At 41.5% G+C, this 16,518-nt stretch overlaps 1 protein-coding gene across 1 annotated transcript in view; it reads right to left on the reverse strand.

Moving 5' to 3' along the window:
• ntsr1 (neurotensin receptor 1 (high affinity)) overlaps positions 1-16,518 on the reverse strand; it is a 54,190-nt gene that overhangs the window by 9,321 nt on the left and 28,351 nt on the right. The window lies entirely within an intron of this gene.

Below are 16,518 nucleotides of genomic sequence, written 5' to 3' on the forward strand. Positions count from 1 at the left end.
TAAATTGACAGAAGACACAGGGAAATTTGGTGTTATATTTTTATGGAAACAGAGCAAAAAGGAGATTGTGCATTTAATTAGAGGAGGTCAAGATGACAATACAGCTGGTTTGAACGACAAATAAAAGACACTTGCAAACATCTGAAAAGCTTTCTTGTCCATTTTTTGGCATGGACATCCAACTATTCATTTCTTTCTTTTGTGAAGTCAGCCCTCCATATTGGATGATGGTGTAAACCTAACACTCGTGAAGAAACACTTACCAAAACATGTTTTGAAAATAATGGTTCGTTATTGGGAATGAAATATCTGAATACAGTGATATAGTGATCGCGGAAATAGTAATCAACTGTGAATATGGATCAAAAAGCTTGTTCCTATACACGTGCTGTTTAAATTATTGTCTTATAGTGACCAAGAAATAAGCTAACAGAGTTTATTTTGGACATGTTTGGACTGTAAAGTAGTTTTTACCGGCTTTGTTACTGCTCCTCTTTGCATCTGTATCATTCGTGCTGTGCAATACCAACCGAGTCGAGCCAGACAGAGCGCACCCTACCCCCTCCTCTCCATACACTGCCCAAGTCCCAAATTCAGTGGGTTTTACCCAGTCTGAGTTTACACTTGTGTCTGATGACACGGATTGTGTGTATGAGAGTGAGAGTGAGAGTGTGACAGAGAGGAGGACTATATGATTTCACGTTTAGATTTGTAATGCCGTCACACAAAACCCAGCTCTCACAGCTTCAGCTCTCTTCCTTGTGCTGAACCTGAACCTGCTTCTGTTCGAATGTTAATCATCAGTTCTACTGCTCTTGGATTTCTTCTTTTCTTTTGGAATCCTGCTCTCAAGCTCAGATACCACACTCCTGAATAAAGATAGTGATAAAAAACACAACCTAATCATCTATTAGTTCCAGACCCATTGAGAGCACTGAATCAAGGGAAGGACCCTCATAGTGACTGTCATTCACAAATTGTGTGAAATCAAATTACTCAATATGAGACATCAAATTAGCAGACAGTATGACGAGAAGCAAACGTGAATGTTAAAGTCACCAAGTACAATAATATTACTTTCAAGGTGCAGTGATGAGACAGGCGTTCAGAAAATTCAGCACTAAAACTACAGTTATGTAAACTGGTCAAATTGCCAAAGGTGATGTGGGAGTAGTCATTGCAGTCCATAAAAAAGCATTGCAACCATAGCACCTCATCTCTGTTCTAGGGGGGTAAAAAGAGGAGAAAATTGAGGGAGGTGGTTTTGATAAGAGGAGCAATGTCCTCCAAGTCCCGCCAGTGATCATACAATACTCTGTTATGTGACATGATAAAATCAAGACAGATTAAAGTGTAGTTAGACAGAGACCTCGCATTTTAAAGAAACTTATAATAGAGGCGTGACAAGTGAGTATGGGAGGTCTTAGTTATAAACCTGATTGAATTGAGACTGCAACTGACATTTGAGGGATTCATATTCCGAATATAAGATTTAGCCTTATGCAGTATGGACTGGTTGCTGATGAACACATAGGAACAGCAGAGGGACTTTGTGGGACAGGAGTCTGTGTGTGTCAGTCAGATAAATTAGATAACGCTCCCTAAAGATTTGACACAAATTACTTCACCCCATGCTGCAGAGGTGGACTTACCCATTAGAAAAACGTCAGTAATTGCCTTTGGCCCTGAACTATTAGGGGCCGCATAAAACACATAACAAACATGAATATGAATTCAGCAGGTTTTTATAAAGGACAGTTCTAAATGAGAGTGATTAGAAAAGAGTGGAGGAGTCACTTGTCGACCATCGCTGAGTAAAGCGCCTCACGAGTGGGGGATAGGGGTGCATAAAATAATCATGTAAAAGCAATCAAGGTAAAAGTTTGAAATACTTGTGATATTGATTTGAAGTCTTATCGACAGGCCCTAATCCATACTACCTCTTCTTTCTTTGGGAAGTGTTGTTTGCCGAGCAACAGAGCCACGGACGGAACAGTTATTTTGTTGATTAATTTATGATTTTTTTTACATATTGTGGCCGTGGAAGTGGCTCAGAGAGCACATCCAGCTGAAATGGCTTAAAAGGCAGCTGAAAGAGCTGCCACGGGATAAGAAACAGACACACATGGAGAAGAGAGACTGACTCATGAAAATAGCCACAGTAAGACTCTGTCACGGACGACAGCTGAGCTGCCAAGAATCAAGATACCTGAAAAGTTTATGTTGTAGAGCAATTTATATTGGATTGATGAATTCAATCTGCTATTCCTTAGCAATGAGTCTCAGTGGTCTGGTTTTTGTTTGGAGACCGCAGTGACAAGGTCCACTGCCAGAAATATGAACAGTTAGCTGTTCAGTTGTAATTTCTCTTCAAAATATATCTTCAAAATACTTTTCTTTGTTCCAACACTCAGACAGCTTACTCAGAACGCTGTCAGGAAGTCTAGTAGTGATTGTTTAAACTCATATACACGCATGCATGACAGTATTCCTCATTACAACATAAACTATCTTTCACAGGAATCCATAACCGCAGAGAAAAGGCCCAAAACATGCAATAGTGGGAAATCTGACCTGTAAAAATAGCAACACTTTTCGTCCAGACAGAATGAGCAGTTTGGGCAGAGAATGGCTCAAATCAATGGTTCCTTACTTGTGTTTTTAATGATGTATTCAGGTGCTCTCTTCCCATCTCCTCTTCTTCTTTTCTTTAATATGCTCACAGGGCTGCAGCTCAACTGCACTTTACACTGTGTTCAATACATTCGATTTACTGCGGCTAAACAGGATTAAAATGGCTTTGAGTGGAAGGGGCACAAAAGATCTCAAATAAAGGTGAAATTGATGTCCAGTCTTTACATTAGCCAGGGCTGCTGCTAGATAAAACAATAAATATTTAGTTGAATATGCTTGATCAACATTTTTATAAATATTTATTGGTATAAATATTTGCATTTGGAAGGAAAACAGAACTGATCGATAAGTCACACATACACAACTGAAGAAATGTGACAAAACTTTGCAAAGACATATATTACACTATAGAACACGCAAAAATAGCAACACACACACAGTATTTGAATGTTCAATCTTATTCAATAATAGAATCCAAAGAAATATATTTTAATAATCAAATACGGCTGTTTGAAGATCACTGACAACAGGATTGAGATGGATACCAAAAGAAGCAACTCAAAAGGCAAAATGAGCACTTCAGCATGATGACATCATGGACCATGTTCAACTGGGAGGAGGATGTTTGGGCCTAGGGCAGAGTAGACCCCTGTGAAAATGCTAGTCCTTGAAATCTAGCATCAGGAAAAAGCAGCAATATGTGCAAACGCTGTTACACAAGCAAGCCAGTGGCAGTGGATAAAATAGGAGTATAGAGGAAAGGAAGCTCAGCTGGAAGGACCTGTAGGGAATGGAAGCACTACAGTATTATAAACCTATAAAAGTCCTTCCCTCACCCAAAAAACCTAGAGCAGTGACTGAACCCACACACAATGCTCAACTCATCTATCATCAGGCACAATGTCACTGGTTATAAAATATTAGGAAAGTTCAAAGGACAACATTTGTCCGAGAAGGGGAACAGGGACAAAGAGTCCTCCTCCACTGACCAGCAGTGGTCTGTTGCACACACCCAAGATTGGGATGTTGGTGGACGTGGGTCAGCTGCTTACAGTCCCATCACATATTGTAACTACCACCCTAATACCTGACCTGATACTCTGGTAAAACACCCTGCGCGTCGTCAACTTTTTAGAATTGACATTACCCTGGGAGGATACTGTTGATCAAGTGACTGAGAGGAAAAGGCTACGGTATGCAGACATGGCATTTGAGGCAGAGCAACGTGGTTGTATATCAATAGTTTCCCCTGTGGAGGTTGTGGACCATAAAAAAAACATCACACACTGCAGAACGCGGCAGCTGATGGCTCTGGATCAAGAGGAAAGATCCCAACTGGGCCCCAAGATGCTAGAGACATGCACCCAGGTCTGATCAACCTGCGGTGGGCATGCCTTAGAAGAGGGTGTCTTGTGATTAAAAGGCCAAAAAACCTGATGACACTAAATCAGAACTGGAGATATCTCCTTAAAATCCACTGGTGGTCACTTACATCAACTGGTGGTAAGCATTAATTAGTCTGACCTTATTGTTGATTACAAGGCCAAAACATTCTTAACTGAGGTATATCCCTAACATCTACTGGTAGCCACTAACACCTGCTACCATCTATTGGTAACTGTTAACTTAATTTGTGCAAAAGACCTTCAAACATTTAGGGGATATTAACCATCTGGTCCTATATTCTAAAATGACTGTTGTTAAAATAAACATCAACAAATACAAACAAGAGAAACAGAACTGTTAAATTTTTCACACACACACACATAGAATGTCACAACATTTTACACATATACACAGTCCGGTGCAGGGACCCAGGGAAGTACAGTAAGCAAAGCCTCACTGCCCCCACCAGAGTGCCCACCACCGACTGCATTATAGGTCAAATTATGACTAGCTTGTTTCAGCTCACTGAGGGTCTTTGCTGACATTATACTAGCTAGTCACATGCCTCTGGCACCTGTAGTTTGAAATCGTAGAGCTTGATAACTCCAAGACAGAGAACGTATACACAAAAATATCATCAGGGGTGGTACCAATTCATTTTTCTTCGGGAAATATGTATATCTTCTTTTACCCTTTTGCTGTTGTCACAGTGGGCCTCTACTGTGACAACACAGCTAGCATTCTGCTAGCTGGTCTTCAACCATTCTAGCAGAACTATTAGCAGGTACCATTAGCACTAAATGGTTAATGGTCTATAGCATTTTTGTTATACCATTCAGAGAGCTTAACATTTTGCCATTCACTCATGCACACGCATTCATATAGTGCATGTAAGTACAGCCCTTTCTTTTGTTGGGCCAGAGCCCAGCAGAGGGCCACCAGACACTGGAGCCGAGAGGAACAAAGGGTTGTTAAACTTTTGGCGGGAAAACATCCTCCTGCAGGCTCAAGAATCTCCCCCTGGTGGTGGAAAAATGTTCTGGGAATGCCTTGGAACCCCTGCTGAGTTCCAAGCCCAGCCCACTCAGGTCCAGCTCTGACACTCAATTGGCTTAAAGCAGCATCATCCTATGACCAACTCCTCAAGGAGGAGGACCTCTCAGGTAATTTAAAAGCCCTTGCACCCCAAAAATCGCTGCCATTTCCTGCTCTCTGAAGACGTCAATAGACCGTTCCCGGTCTAGCTAGAAGGTTTAGTTGCTAAAGGAGGCAATCGCCATTTTGCCCTGCTCTGAAGACGTCAACAGACCCCTTCGGGGCCTCCCAGATGTTCCAGTTGCTAAAGGGGGCAATTACAGACGTTTGTTTTATTTCCATTTTTCTTTTATTTCTTTATTCAGTCGACGTTTTATTTTGATAGGACTTTTTGTTATTTTAACTTGAAGAGGCCGCGCACAGGAACTCGCTCGCCGGCCGAGCATCACAGACTTTTCTTTTCACGATCCCCACAGCTGCGACACAGCTGTTAATCCCTGCAGGACAAAGCATCATTCTGTCGCAGAAGAGACAAGGCCGAATTCCGTTCCACGAGCAAGACGAATTCGCTCCATATCCGGTCCCAGCACGAAGCCGCTGCAACAGATGAACCAGCGCTATCCAGCTCAAGCCATGACTTCTTCACCTAATTCCGGGGATTCGCTGACCGCATGTACCCCAAGGAACACAACACGAGATTCACTGGACTTCCGGAAAATCCGCGCACCACGCGCAAGCAACACCGCGGAGGTCACAGTAAGAGGCTTTATTGTCTGGGCAGAGACTAGTTTAAATACTTAGCGTGTCATGTTTATTTGATTGTATGTTTGTTTGTAGATCGCTGATCTGTTTTTAAGCCGTGTAACACGAGGGAACGATGCGTCACTTCCGGTTCCTTGTTTACATTGTCGAATGTTTTAAAGTGCCTCGCGCCGTGACAGAGAGCCTCCGGCAGCACTGTTATCGTCCGACTAAGTTTGCAGAGACTTAACCTGTTAAAAGATCGGTGCACAACTCTAATTTGTGTACTGAGTGGTGACGTCACTGTAGCTGGTCTCAGACGATGTTTTTTGATGTCTCTCTCTCTTTCTCTCTCTATCTTTTCTCCTAAACCTGTTCCTTACACACGTCCCGACCTACACTTACATATTTCATGTGGCATAGAAAATTCTAGATTTAAAGAGCCTTAATACATCTCGACGCCATTCGGCGCCAGAACCAGGAGATAAGAAATCTCTTTGTCTAAAGTTCCTTTGTGTAACAGGCGACCGACCGCCATCTTGTCTTCGACCTCATGTCGTCACCGGGGTCATAAACCTCCATCTTGAAAGTACGTGAACGTAACATCTTGATCCTGGCCAGACTACGTCACTACGTGATCTCGTCATTACGCCATAGCCACTCCCTTTTCTCTTTAGACACACACACCCACACACACACACACATAGAGACACAGACAGGCAGACACACACGACCACACACACACACACCAGTAGATACTCAGTATTACATGTGTGACCATTGTGATAAGTGCTGCTGCTGCTGTTGCCTTCTTTGAAATATTGGAGTTTGTTAAATGAAGAATCATTGAAGTAACATTAACTTTATTTCCCCTTTTGAATAAATACTTTTGTAATTAAAGTATTTGTATTTCTGTGATTATTTGTACATGTGTATGTGAATACAGCTGGATTACTATAGCCTGTGCTCGAACTTAAAACCCTTCATTGTTTATTATATAATCATTAATATTAAATATTGAGATTATTAATTTAACTTTTATCACTTGAGACTGATAACTATAGTTTGACTAGTTGGTCCCTGTAACCAGGGTGGTGCCCCGCAACGATAAGCAGATTGTTTCATTCTTAATTGATAATTTCATTGTTTTCATTAATTATTTAACCATTATTAATTGATAACCGTATCATTTCTAATTAATTATTTTACTATTCTTAATTACTAGCTTTATAATTTTTAATTATTTTTAATAAATAATTTCTATTTTAATAATCATTTCTCATGATTATTAATAATTAGCCAACGTCAAATCTACTACTACTATTGCACAACACTTTATCACACACATCAATTATTGAGTAGATTGGTCTTTCCCAAGGCCAATCTACAAGGCCTTGGGAAAGACAACTTGTCCTTGGATGAGGTTTTGTCCTTATTTTCTATAACATTTTAAACTGCAATGCTATGAAAAGAATGCCTCGACCTACAAGAAGGGATTGAATCAACGACCTTCTGGTATATGGTAGACGACCCACTTACCTGCTGAGACTCAGCTAACCAATGCAATGACAACTAATGGGGAGGGTAACATCTTTTAAGTGTCTAGTCAACAATAAAGGTTCATGTCTTATCACACTTAATGACATCCGTCAATTGTTGAGGCATTTTACTCATAACGTCAACTTCATGGTTTTGAGTGTAGGGTTGGAGGATAAGTCAGGCAATCATTAAGATTCATCACCAGAGGACCTTAAGTTTCTGTACAAAATGGAAATCCCACCAATAGTTGTTGATATAAGGACCATCTGATATTTCAAGTATCATGTTGCTAGCTTGTTTTATACTCAAGTTTGAAATAATAGAAGGTATATTTGACTGATACAGCTCTGACACCAGCCTCACAAAACAGTGATTTTACCTCAATAAACACAAGTTTGGTTACAAGATATTCCATTCGCTCGGAGTTACATTACATTACATGTCATTTGGTTGACGCTTTTGTCCAAAGCGACTTACAATTATTACACTCAACATTTATGAGGGGCAATTTAGGGGTCTAGTATCTTGCCAAGGACACTTCAGCATGCAGAGGGGGAAGAGTGGGATTTGAACCGGCAACCTTCTTGTTGAAGAACCACCACTCTACCACCTAGGTCACACCGCCCCATAGAGTTCAATTTACGTGGAGGTAAATGTTACTTTATTTAATACTGTTTTGATTCTCTAAGTGGTGGTCATGTGCAGCTCAGGTATTCTTCAGGTGACATTCTACATCTGGCGAAAAATACTTTCAGCCCTCTACGTTCCCGGATTGTTTTCTATTCCATGATACTTCATACTAATGTTTACTGAAATACTGACAAACCTTAAAAGGGCCTTGGTTCTCCATCTGTCACCTTGAACTATCAACCCAAAAGATACACATACAGTAAAGGAATACTTACACCGACATATTCAAGTTACAAACACAGTGGGAGAGGAAGAGGCAATTAGTTCTAAAGGTGTTAAGGTGTGTGTGTGTGTGTGTGTGTGTTTTATGGATGTTCCCCTGCAATCCATCAATAAGGCAGCATCAGACAGGGCACTCATTTGTCTGGAATATATTGCAACATGCCACCTCCGTCTTCAGCATTCTGCCTTTAGCTATTTGTCACTGTCAGTCTGTCCAAATAAATTAGTTGGTCATCACACTGGCATACTTATAAATGAAAGTATACGCACACAAGTTTATAACAAACAGGTTGAGCCCTTCTCTCTTGATTGTTTCATAAAGTACTTTTTTAACATTAATGTCTAATAATGATTGGAACCTGGTTTCACCACAATTTCAACTCTAAACTTTGCATTTTTGTCCCTGAGCACAATAAGACAAATATGTTTGACCAGAAAAGAGTTTTCCACACAAAAAAGTTGTGGATTAGCCCAATATTTCTGTGATCACCTATCTCGAGAGGATTTTTCCCCGGAAGCAAATAAATGAATCGCACCTTTGCCATCAAACTAAGCAAATCTTGCCATGGAGCTGATGACTTAATATTTTTAGCTGGGATCCATTACAGACTGATAAACCTTTGTTGTACTGTAAAATAAAAAGTCAGATTCTAAATGGTTGGATGGCGAGGATTAACTTTTTGTAACCATGTAGTATAATTGGCCTTAGAACTTTTAAACTTTCAAGGGGCTGCTAGGCGGTTGTTGTTTTTTAGTCTTTAGGCTAAGCTAAGCTAACAGGCTGCTTTCTTCATATTAAGCAGACACATATGAGTATGGAAGAAAAAAGAGTTCCGTCTACTGCTGAAGGCACGAGACACCGCTTTCAGATCAGGTGATGATCAGGAGATGCTCAGGCCTAAAGTTCATCCAGGGCTGACCTGAAGAGGGGCATCTAGAAGGCCAAGCACTTCCACACGCTAAGGATTGAGGAGCACTTCAACAACAACTCCGACCCCAGACGTATGTGGCAAGGCATCCAGGCTTTAACAGACTACAAACCCACCAACACCACCCCCCAAAAACAGCGATGCCTCCTTCCCTGACGAGCTTAACAGCGTTTATGCTCGCTTTGACAGGGACAACCAGGAGGCGGCTATCAAGGCTGTGCTCAATACAGATCACAAGCCCCTCACACTCTCCTCCATCGATGTGTGTGCTGCACTGGAGCACAATGCACGTAAGGCTGCTGGCCCTGATGGCATCCCTGGACGCGTGCTCAGGGCCTGTTCTGGGCAGCTAGCTGAGGTCTTGACTGACTTATTCAACCTGTCACTGGCCCAAGCAGCTGTCCCCACGTGCCTTAAAACCGACTCCATCATGCCGGTGCCAAACTGATCACGAAACTCGGTGACCTAGGCATCAACACTTCCCTCTGCAACTGGATACTGGACTTCCTATCCAACAGACCCCAGTCTGTTAGGTTAGAGAACCACACCCCCTCATCCTGAACACTGGCGTGCAACAGGGCTGTGTGCTGAGTCCTCTCCTCAACTCCCTCTTCACCTATGACTGCACACCTGTACATGTTTCTAATACCATTGTGAAGTTTGCAGACGACACAACGGCGATTGGCCTCATCAGCAACAATGATGAGTCGGCCTACAGAGAAGAGGTCCAGCACCTGGCGGAGTGGTGCGCCGACAACAACCTGGTTCTCAACACCAAGAAGACCAATGAGCTAATTGTGGACTTCAGGAAGAAAGGTGGCACACACACCCCCATCCATATCAACGGGACGGATGTTGAGCGTGTCACCAGCTTCAAGTTCCTGGGTGTCCACATCTCTGAGGACCTCTCTTGGACCCTCAACACCTCAACCCTGGTCAAGAAATCAGACCAGCGTCTCTTCTTCCTGAGGAGACTGAAGAATGCCTATCTCCTCAGATTCTGGTGAATTTCTACCGCTGCACCATCGAGAGCATCCTCACCAACTGCATCTCAGCGTGGTATGGCAGCTGCTCTGTTGCGGACCGGAAATCACTGCAGAGGGTGGTGAAAACTGCCAAACGCATCACCGGTTCCTCACTCCCAACCATTGAAGCTGTCCAGAGCAAGAGATGTCGCAAGAGGGCGCGAAGCATTGTCAAGGACAGCTCACACCCCAGCCACAGACTGTTTGCCCTCCTCCTCCTGGGAGGTGCTACAGGGTCCTCCGTTCCCGTACCAGCATGTTCAAGAACAGCTTCATCCCTGCAGCTGTCACCCTGCTGAACTCTGAAAGCAGCCACCCCCGCCTCCCCCCACACACTCTATGTAACAGTGTGTGGGATTATGATGTGACCAATCTGTTAGACAGCTGGAACTATTTGCTGTGTACAAATAGAGGCAACATACAGGTTGTCAGTCAGGTGACTTGGTTCAATTTAGCCTCCTCAGTACCACACCTCTGGGTACTGACTGATGCAGGAAGATGAAAATGATGACTTTGAAAAACATATTTATCTACCTACATGAGGAATGCGTTGTTTTATATAATGGTCTGCAACTGTTATGTAATCAATTTTGAAAAGGATTTTCTAATTGTATCTGGTGTGCACTAAATACCATAATTGCTCTTATAGACCTACACTCATGTAAACCATATTAAAGGGCCTGGTTTTAAAGCTTGCAGAGTATTGGGCCTCTGATTTGTGTATGTAAAGCTAGAGTGAGTAATGCATTGACTCTGGATTCCAGGATGATGAAATCCTTCAAAAGCACAAGAATGACATTGACTGTATGAGTATCTACCAGAGCTCAGAGCTCCACTGTGAACAGACGTCCCTGGAGCACACAGCGGGTGTTAATTAGACTCAATGACCACTCTGCTTTGTAGTGAAAAGAAAACTGTCAAGTGTGAGGTGAATATTATATTGACGTCTGCGGCTGCTTTTAGAAACCAGGACTTACTGTGGACAGCTTTAAATAATGTTGGCAGGATTTAGAGTTTTACTGTGCAAGTGATTATTCCAAAGCTGATGCTGGATTGTTAAAACGTGCAACAGTTGTACAAAGACAGGCTAATTATGACAAACTGGGGTTTCAATTTGGACCCACTGAATTGGGATTATAACACAAACACACACACACGAAGAGCAGGTGTAGTGTAGTTACAGAGAAAGGCGGATAAGGTTGATGGGGATTTAAATAGGAAGATGCGATGACTGTTCATCATCCTGGTCAGTATCTCACTCAGCTTTCATAATTGATGAACACAGAATGAGAAGAACATTACAGAAGATTAGTTTGTGTAGGTGTGACACAGGAGTAGAAATCATCTCATTACGCTCTTACCATAATTGGCATTCAAACCAATTGGATTTTTACAAAAGTGCAACACTACTCATCGTGCATTAGGACGGATCGATGGTCGAACGAGCTCCCCAATGACATCAGGACAGCAGAAAGTCTACACATGTCTTCCGTCGCAAACTAAAAACTTCTGACTATACCTTGAATAGTACAGATTTAGTAGCACTTAAATGGCACTTACCTATAGCACTTTGTAGTTTGGGTTTCTTGAAGAAAATTGTACTTTCTTGTTTCTTGTTGTTCTGGGTTTATATCCTCATGGTTGAATGCACTTATTGTAAATTGCTTTGGATAAAAGCATCAGTTAAATGAAATGTAAAATGTGGAACCCACAGCAAGGATAAAAATCAATGGCCACTTAACCAATAGTTTCAATCTACAAAGAGGCACTCGCCAGGGATGCTGCCTTAGCCCCACTCTATTTGCCATATTTATAGAACCTTTAGCACAGCTGATCAGACAGGATAGCAGTCTGAAGGGAATCCAAATAGGAAAACAGGAACACATCATAGGACTTTTTGCCGATGATGTTATTGTGACTCTGATGCACCCAGATAGAACCTTTTCTAACCTGATGGCAATATTAGTTGACTTTGGTAAATACTCTGGCTATAAATTAAACATGGCAAAAACACAAATCCTCACTTTCAATTACTCTCCTAATAAAGAAACCAGAGAAAAATACAAAATTAAATGGAAGGCTAAAGTATTAAAATATCTTGGAGTGACATTAACAAAAACTCTTGGCAACACGTCTGAAATCAACTATAAACAGGTCAACGAAAATATTGGAACAGATGTCAGGAGGTGGTCAGCCTTTAACCTAGATATGGGGACACGTATAGATATAGTGAAAATGAACATACTACCAAGACTACTATATCTGTTTCAATCTATTCCACAGATGATCCCAGAAGCACAATTCAGGCTGTGGGACAAATTGATTTCTAGGTTTATCTGGGCCGGCAAGAGACCAAGGATCAGGTATAAAACACTTCAAATAAATAAAGAGGAGGGTGGTGTGTCACTGCCTAACTTGAGACAATATTTCTATGCAGCACAAATTAGATTTGTAGTATGCGGAAGCTGCCCGCAATATGAAGCCAGATGGAAAGACATTGAAGTCAACATAGAGACCTCTCCAATCCAAGCAGTGTTGGGGGACACAGCGAATAAAATGCGCCAAGAAAGCAACAATGATATTATCAAACAGACCCTGGGTATTTGGAATAAGATGGTGAAAGACTACAAAATGGAGGGAGACGCAAGGATTTTGACTTGGCCTGCCCTGGATCACAAATTTAAACCAGGAACAAATGATATTGGCTTCAGACAGTGGTGGGACAAGGGTATAACAGCTATATGTACACTCACACAGGGTGGGCACTTCAAGAGTTTTGAACAATTACAAAAGGAATTTGATCTAAATAATAAAGATTTTTTCAGATATTTGCAAATTAGGGATTACTTTGATAAAAAAATTAAACCAGAACTATCTGTAGAGGGTAATGCAGTGGTTGAAATCCTAGTTGAAGCTTATAAAAAAAAGAGTAATAAAACTATTTCCAAAATATATCAGGGCCTACAGAAACAAAATGGAGAAAATACAGGATATGTTAAAGCAAAATGGGAGAAGGAATTAAACATAGAAATATCACAGGAGGATTGGTGTTCTATGTGGAAAGCACAGCATTCATCCACAAGCTCAAGGAAGTGGAGAGAATTTGGTTGGAGGAACTCAATTCGTTATTTTATAACACCACATATTAAAAGTAAGCAAATTCAGTTAAAGGAACCGTGCTGGAGGCTGTGTGGAAACACGAGCGCCCATCACTCTCATATTTTTTGGCTATGCCCAAAAATTCAGATATTTTGGGGGAAAATATGTCTGTCTTTAAGTAAGATTCTGGGATATGAAGTCACAAACAATGTAAAGGTGCTTTACTTCTGTATTTTAAAGGATGTCATCTCAGGAAAAGATTTGTATCTGTGTAAAATATTGCTCATGGCCTGTAAGAAAACAATCACTAAGAACTGGTATCAAGCGGACACTCCAAACCTCAAACAATGGATGGACATAGTAAAACAGATTAAGACAATGGAAAAAATTACTTTCTCTCTCAGATCCAGAGGAGCGATTTTCCCAAGTAAATGGGAGAAATGGACTACCTTTATTGAAGAATTAGATGACGCTTCACTATCAGGATAAGCTTTGGACAATCAAAGAAAATATGTATAAAACTGTTATACTGGTGCGCCCCCTCGTTATTGTTTATGTTATTGTACTTGTATTGTGTGTATGTCCTTTAAAAATGTGAAAAGACTAAAATAAAAAGTTAAAAAAAAAAAAAAGAAATGTAAAATGTGCGATGTAAAAAACTGGGAGAGAAGGCTGTGATTTCTTAGAGTCATGTGGTTACTGGGGACGATGTGGAGGAAAAAGCGATGCCACGTTCTCCTCCTAACATTGATCTTATGATTAAGGCAGGAGAATAGAGGAGCTCAATTGGAGCTCCGTATTAAGGAGGTGGAGGTGAGGAACAAAGAGTTGGAGCAGGAGGCAATGCACCTGCAGGTGCTAGCTCTGGAGTTGGAGCAGGAATCACTCCTTGCGTTTGAGTCCCGAAATTATTTGATAAATGGTGTCATGCCACAAAAATAAGGTTTTTATTTGGTTGCGGGAACATGTTCTACTTGAGGAGTTTAAGAAATGCTTGCCTGAAAATCTTTTGGTGTACTTAAATGAGCTGTTACCGGGTTAATTCAAACAGTGCCTAGAGTAGCTCAAACGGTAAGTCCGGTAAAACGGGAGGATAAAAGAGCAATGACTTTAAAGGGCCCATATTTTACACCTTTCTTGGGTTTAATTTGAGGTACTGGTTCCCCTAAGATGATATATCAGTGGTTTAAAGTAAAAGAAAGTGCTACAATGTGTATTTCCATGTCCTCTCTTCTGCCTCTGTCTGGAGCTGCAGACCGCACAGGCTATTTTCTCCTGCCTCTTGAGTCCCTCCTCTGATCGGCTGACTGCACTTTGAGTGACACACGACTATAGGCCTAACCGTTCTCATTCTGGCGCATTTACAATCTCTGGCTGTAAACGCAGCTGAAAGTCAAATTGTTATGTTTGCAGCTATAGAAGACCAGCGACATATTTACAGTCGGTTACAACAGGCGGCCAATTTAAGATAAAACGTCCCGAATTACAGTACAGAGTTTCACAACGAAGTTTCAAGACCGACACGGCTCATCAGAAGAAATCCGTGGTGGGAAGTAACAAAGTACAAATACTTCGTTACTGTACTTAAGTAGATTTTTCATTTCAAGTATTTGTTTTCTTTATGACTTTTTACTTATACTTGATACCTTTGAACACAAATTTATGTACTTTCTCCTACTTATATTCTCAAAACTGGCTAGATATTTGAGCAGCGGAGGTTGGGCTGTTAGGCACGGTGCACCTCTCATGTCCCCTGCCCCGGGAGATGCGCAGGCCCGGTGGCATGTTTGCCGTAGGGGGGGGGGCAGGGCGAGACCCTAAGCGTCCGGAGTTCGGTCGGGCTGCCTTGGTCGACCAGGGTTCGCAGAGATTTTTCAGACCCATACTTCCAACCGAGACCTAAGATAATTTCACTGAAATGCCTTGCGAATTTTCGGCAAGATTGGAGAGGGACCCACAAATGTAGTATTTTCTCTATAACTAAGGATTTTGTAATTAGGATAATTTTTTTTATCATTATTAATTAATTAATAATTTAATATCATTTCCTTATATTGTTTTTTTCACACCAACCTTTTATCTGTGATTGCAGCTTTCAGGCAGCAGCATTTATTGGTGTAAAAAAAATTAAGGGAACTTGTTTTCCTTCTTGCATCGTTAGCACCAGGTGCTCACCGCTGCTGCTGCCCGCGGGGAGCAAAGGCAGCCGCAATCTTTTTTCAAACTCACACTGTTTTCTCAATCCTGGGGTCCTTCACACTCCTCTCTGAAGATAAAAAAAAGACAGTAAGTCTCTCTCTGTCTTTCACACACGCACACGCTAACACACACACACACACACACACACACACACACACACAAAATGGCTAAATGAAAAGGAGATTTGTATTAACTAAAATCAGGAATGACCCATGACAATAATTGTTTTGGGACTGCCTGCTATTATGAAAAGGCCTGGGGGTTATAAAATAGAGGATTATGATTTCTGGATAAATTCTTACTTGATTTTTGGAGAAAAGTGAAATTAAATTACAGCTTTAGAGTTTTTAATGGTAAATGAAAATGACCAATAGCAACGTACAGACGATAGGCAAAGAATGACAGTCTGGTCCAGTTATTGAGAGTGATAGCTTTGACAACATTGCTCTGCTGTCTGTTGACACACACTGTTTGTCCTCTTCCACGAGTTAATAAACGTCCTTAAACAATTCTAAATAAAACTAGTCACAAAGCAGGAGTTGTGCAGCTTCCAGTCGTTGTAGTGCATGGTCAGGCTGATGTATGACTTCGTGGTTTGGCTCGACCACAGGTCATCCGTTGAAGCAAACAACTTCACTGACGATAGTGTAGCTGCTCGTTTGTCGCGGCCTTGCTTAATACATCACAGACAAGGATAGGTAACTGCATCACTAATCTGCATCCACTGTTTGCTCTTGTCATATGGAAAGCCACTAGCGAGAGATACTAGCGATACTCCAGCGATGCTCGGTTGAGTCGTTTGTCTACTTCTGGGCCGCACATCAACAGCTGTGCCGAAACAAGTTTCAGTCAGACAACTCACGTTCGATCATGTAATATATTTATTACAACAGATTTAGTGTTTGGCGTCTAGGCTCCAACTTAATCACTTCCCCATATGATTACACAGGAATGATGGGAGTCATGAGCAAATACTTGTAACCCCCCGTTGGAGCCTACAGGTGGATGCTGGGGTGATG

Source organism: Pleuronectes platessa, chromosome 6, assembly GCF_947347685.1.
Source record: "Pleuronectes platessa chromosome 6, fPlePla1.1, whole genome shotgun sequence".
Lineage (NCBI taxonomy): Eukaryota > Metazoa > Chordata > Actinopteri > Pleuronectiformes > Pleuronectidae > Pleuronectes > Pleuronectes platessa.